Genomic DNA, 5951 nt, shown 5'->3' on the forward strand with positions numbered 1-5951 from the left:
TCTCGTTGCGTCACACCTCAACCCATCTCAAAGCGAACGCTGATTGGGCGTTCGTTTGGTGAATGGTTCCAAATTTTCTTCAACGGAGAGTCTCCAGACTGATTAGCGAGTGAAATCTTGAAAGCTCGCGAGATCAGGATGGTCTCACGAGGCTAGTTTTATACAGGATAAATGTAAAAAAAAAAAAGAAAAAAGATTTTCTGGTAATTCTTGAAGAAAACAAATGCTCTGCTGACAGTGGAACTCGAGGACCAGAGTTTCCTGCCCCAGTGATAAATCAGCACAAAGAAGCACATTTTAGTGAAGTGGAAAGAAAGTCAGACTGTTATGGTTCTTCCCCTTTGGACTTTGAATTTTTAGTTTTCAGTTATCTTAGTAATTCTCTTTTTTTTCCGTTCTTTGTTGTTTTTTTTAATGTTGTGTTATATTTAAGCAGCCTTTAGCTGTTCTCTGTTGCCCCCTTGTGCCTGTCCCCTTTCCCCTAGCTCTCTTCTAGTCACTTGCATCCACACTTGCCCCATATCAGCTGATTAACCCAGTCTTTGTTCTGTCTCCCATTTATACTTTCCCTGTGCAGCTCTTTAGTGCTGGTTCCTTCTTGTTACTTGGCTCCCCCTGCGTGTTTTCTCCTAATGTCTCTAATGCCTGGTTTTTGGGTTGGATTTCTGGATTTTGTTTTTGTTGCTGATTACTTCATTAAACCTACAAGAACTCATCTCTGCCTGCGGGTCTTCAACAAACCTCCACCCTCACGACACAGACATGGCTTTTTTTTTTTAACTAGAAAGCAAAAGCAGTTGGTGAAAACTGAACTTTTTTGTCCTTTCACAAAGCATAATGCAATGGGGAAGACATGCGCTTATCTGGAAGACCGATTAAATATTATGAAGCACTTTAAAGGTGGTTCACAGACACACAAAACCTGCAAATATTTTGCAAGTTTCGCCTGTATTTGCTTGCCTTGAAATTTGCCAGGCCAGTTAAAGCATTTTATAAGGGAGGTTAATTTCTTCTAGGATGTAAAAGGCTCCTATATCATGGAGTCTGCTATTCACCCCAACATGGCGGACATGGAATTACAAAGGGGGTGGCAGTGCTTTTTTTTTTTTACTTTTGAAAGGTGAAAAATGGTGTTGGCCTCTTAAGAACATTCTGACTTCATCCTTGGTCAACACAATTTTTTTTTCTATCTTCCATTTTGATTAAAAATACCTTTTATCTTCTGCCTACTTCAATGTAGCTCACAGATTTAGTCCCTAATCCGGTGTTGCAATGCAAGTGTAAAACAAAAGTTCAGATTTTACCAATCCTGCTAATATCAATACGCTTAATTTGCAGGCAAGGGGGCATCAAATTTCGCCAAATTTGCCAAAATTGCATCATTGCCTCTTTAAATTCTTGACCCTTACCTTGTTTAGCTTCACTCCAGAGCCGCCCTTTTTCATAGAGATAACATGGGAATCCTTTGCTCCAGATGCAAAATTCAGGTTCAGTGAGAATGCACCTTAAGAAAACAACACATGACCAACATATTGTAGACTTACACAAGTAAAAACAACTAACAGTATTAAACAGTGTAAATTAGTTAAAAGTCTAAATTTTAGCAGATACTTAAACAAGACAGAGAAGAGGCCTTTCTAATTTCAAAGGCAGATCATTCTACATTTGAAAGCTGCTACAGCAAAGCATGATCTTCTCAGTTTACACTCAATACTAAATACAGTGAGGAACAGAAGATCAGCTGATCCAACCAAAACAATAGACCATATGCTAAACAGTGGTGACAACCTCATGCTGTGGGATTGATTGTCCTTAGCAGGGTCAATGAAAGGGGTCATTGATGGGAAGATGAATGGAGCTAAATTTAGGGCAGAAAACCTTTAAAGTGGCTTCAAAAGTTTTAAAGTTGGGAAGGACAAGAATCATTTACAGTACATACAGAAATCCTGAATGCTGATTAAAATAAAATCTGTGCAGGCTATACTTTACCATTCTCCCTGTGAGTTGTTTTTCCTTTCTTTATTGTTTTGGTTAAAAAAAAAAACCTTTTTAGATGTCTATGGGAAAAAAATAAGATTCAAATATACATTCAAAATATCATTCAGAGAAGTTTGTGGTCAAAACATGATAAAAATGCATTTAACTTCAAGGTGCATAAACATTTGAAAGGCTCTATTTTTAATATGCAGTCTTAAGATGTATTATTTTTAGAACGTTTTTAAACAAAAATATTAACATATGTACTTATGTTAACACAAAAAAGAAACATCAAAAAACAGGCAGCATATAGTTTCTACTTGGCAATAAAACTTTTTTCAGCCGATCCAAACACTGCCTCAATTTTTGAAATTAAAAGCTTAAAGTTGTTTAATGCATTACAAAACATGCAGCTTCTAATTTTAAAAGAGTTTTGCATGGTTAAACACATGTTTGACAGTATGCTTGATCACTGAACATCAAATTGGGATTTATGTGTATCCGACTGGCCTCCAGCATATTAGTTCTGTTAAGGTGGTTGAGGCATTTCTGTCATTTACAAGGCAGAGGTAATTTTTTTTGGCTCATGTTGTTATTCCTGTATCCAGTTAAAGGGCTGTTTTGGAAACACACCCTGCAGTGGTTACTAAAATATCTCCTAAAGAACACCAAGATTGTCAAACTTACCTTTAGGCTTGTTCAGTGTTATCACTAGATGCCTTTTATAGAATACCTGACTAAGTCTGGCCATAGCTGGAGAGTTAATGTCAAACAGGAAGACGGAGAAAAACAATTATCTGTCTGCGAATGAGCAGCAGAGAGTTAATTAAGGACTACTGGAGACAAAGCTCTTTCTGTAGAGGTAGTAATTTGGCAACAACATGACAGGTAGGTTGGTAAGGGTCTAAGATATGCTAGAGAACACAACCGTTTATCCAAGAAAACAGATAAATGGAGGAATAGAACAATGGAGGAAAAGGAGTTAACATGAGCATTAGGCAGTTTTCTTAAGAGTGCAGGATCTCTGCCGATTCCCACCACCATCACAGCCCCGGGGACTTTAGAATCAAACCCATTACATCTGATACTGGATTTCTCTCTGCTCAGAATTAATGCAATGTGGACTTGCCTTCACAAAAGCTGGCCACTGTCGCATAGTATCGGCATGCACAGAGCTGGACCACAGGGGAAAAAATAAAAAAAAAGAGGACAGGGGAGGAGACTGAGGGCCTGAGATTCAAAGAGGGATACCAAAGGGGGAGGTTTGCTGCGGCTGAAAGGGCTATTTCATATTTCAAATTGTATTGATTTGAAACAAGGGCAGGCTGTCTTTATTAACTCTCAGGATATATTGCATCGTGCAAACAAGACAGGGCGGCAGTGCATTTACACGTGCTCCCTGTAGTCCATTTGCATAATTAAAAAACTGGCATTTGAAAAACAGAAATGTCATCATAAACAATGTTGGACACTACACTACCCTGGGTCATTTTTTAAGCTATGTAATTGGCTTCTAATGCAAACAAGATAAACATAGAAATCTCACACTACAGAAAAAGAAAATACAAATATATATATAATGGGTGCTTTGTAATCTCTTCTTTTATGTAAATTATTGAAGGGAGAACACGTCTTTGCCCTAACTAGACTTAGACAAAGTCATGTTTTCCTTTTAACTGTTCACATCAAAGAAGTGAATGCAAAGAGGAGGCGACATAATAGATGGAGAAGCAAAGGAAACACTTCTTTTTCTCTCTGTTTATCTGCCTATCTATTATGAATTGCTTACAGCTATTTTGCATAAGAAGCCACACTGTAAGTAAGAAAAAAGGTGGCTTTGAACATTTTAGCTTTGCTTGACCCTAAATTTATAGTGTCTAGCATATTTTCATGCATTTGTTAATAAATGTTTTGTTTTCTTATTAGAACCTAACATATGTCAATGTGATGCTAGGTTGTGAGTCAATGATCACTTTTTTTTTTTTACCTTGCAATCTTTTCCTGTTATTCTTCATTGATACTATATTTGCAGTTATTGTTGCCACTAGCTTTGCGTTCTCTCTTTCTTTTTCATAAAAAGTACACCTAACTCATGCATTTTGTATCTTTTCTTGATGATGTAATTTGACTGAGATACTGTTGCTAATAATAACTATCTTTAGTGCCATTGCAACTTTGAATACTTCAATCAGATTTATCTTCTGCATTTAAATCATCCTCTAAGGACCCAGAGCTGTGGGATTCATAATAGGGAACTTGCAGCCCTCCAAAGACTTAAATGCTCATGTTCGTATATGCCTTGGACAGACTTATGGACGGAAATGTAGGAATATTGGGTCTCATGCAAAAAGCATTTATACGAACAAATTTGACCATAGCTATGCAAAATTTATAAAAGAAATGTTGCTAAAATGAGAAAAGTATCACTCTAAACAACCAATAATAAATCCTTTATAGAAATAAGCCAGAAAATGTCAGTGTTAACAAAGAGTGAGCAAACCAGAACTACACCCACTAGGGGTGGACATGCACTGTTGATTCTGAACACTTGTGGCTGTCTCTAATCATCAGCTCTGACATGCAAGTCAGGTAGTGTGAACTGAATTATAGAGAAAGGAGGAAACGAAATAAAACAAGCCTCTGGCATCTGTCCTTCCAAGCCGTTCCCTGGAAAGAATTTAATTCTGGGATTTGCTTGATGCTGGGCTGCCTTTGGGACGTAATCTCACATCCACACACCTATTAACCTCTACCGGCAGAGAAGTTGGAATGACTTTCAAGCTCCAGTGGGTCCAGGCTAGGATAATGACTATGGTGAGTGCAGGTAATGTGGTTAGCGAGCTGTTGGGGCCAAGCTGTCAGCTTCGTGGTAGAGTTAGAGGTGGGCGGGTGGGCATTTAGGATGGGGGAGTGAAGAAACTAGGAGTAAGAGAAAGAGTGAAGCTGGACCTGACAGGGCCTGCGAGCAGAAGCCGAGGCCAGGGATCAGCAGCATTGCTTGAGTGGATTGGACACCTTCCTGCAGAGAACTTTTCTCCTGAAGCTCCAACGTAAAACATGTAAACATGTACAGTCAGTTGGAACATGCATGTAAGCACGTTTCTGCCCTTTACTCCCAAACCTCCTTATTTATATAATCAAACCCTTCTTATCTTGAAAATAAATTTGCTGTAGGGATGTGAATATGGTCATGGAAGCCAAATATACATGACTCATAAGTCAGCAAGGCCTTTGGTGAACCCATTAGCATCATCCATGACTCCTGGAACTTTGTTGCATCTGTATATCAAAATACTCAATCTGACAGCCTGTCAATCAACTAGCAAAGCAAATATCCTGACAGTAAGGGCAGCAGTTTTGTACTATGCCCCCTTCTGGCCCAAGTAGCCATTCACTTCCATCGGCAGCTTCTAAAAAATACGCTGATGCCACTTTCTTTAATTTCTTTTTATATGTTTCAGTTTGTCTTGTCTGAAGACCCTCTGTTGTCACCCCAGGTGACCATTGCACAGTCTCCTTTTACACCGCAGGAGCTCTGACTCAAATCCTGGCCAGTCAGTAAAAATGAGCCAGTCATGTGGAAGAAATCAGATGCAGAGAGGGAAGACACGCAACCTTTAAAAAACACTTTTCAAAGTAAGGGATTAAGAAGGAAAATGGATATGAGGATTTTTTTGATAAGATAAATATAAATACAGTAAGCCTCTACACTCTACACCAAAAAATATGAAAACTATGTTTGTAGGATTAGTCATATACACACAACAAAAAAAGGTTGGTATTCCTTTTTTAAGGTAAGAAATATCCACATGGTCACAGATATAACTTGAATCTGACAAGTGTTAAAAAATAAAAAAATTCTATGAAAATGAACAAATGAAAGTCACACCATACTTTTCGACCATGCTTCAACAGAATGATTAAAGAAATAAACTCATGAATGAGGCCTAGAACCCTTAGAAAAGACTGAAAAT

This window comes from Cyprinodon variegatus, unplaced genomic scaffold, assembly GCF_000732505.1.
Source record: "Cyprinodon variegatus isolate N-32 unplaced genomic scaffold, C_variegatus-1.0 Scaffold37, whole genome shotgun sequence".
NCBI lineage: Eukaryota > Metazoa > Chordata > Actinopteri > Cyprinodontiformes > Cyprinodontidae > Cyprinodon > Cyprinodon variegatus.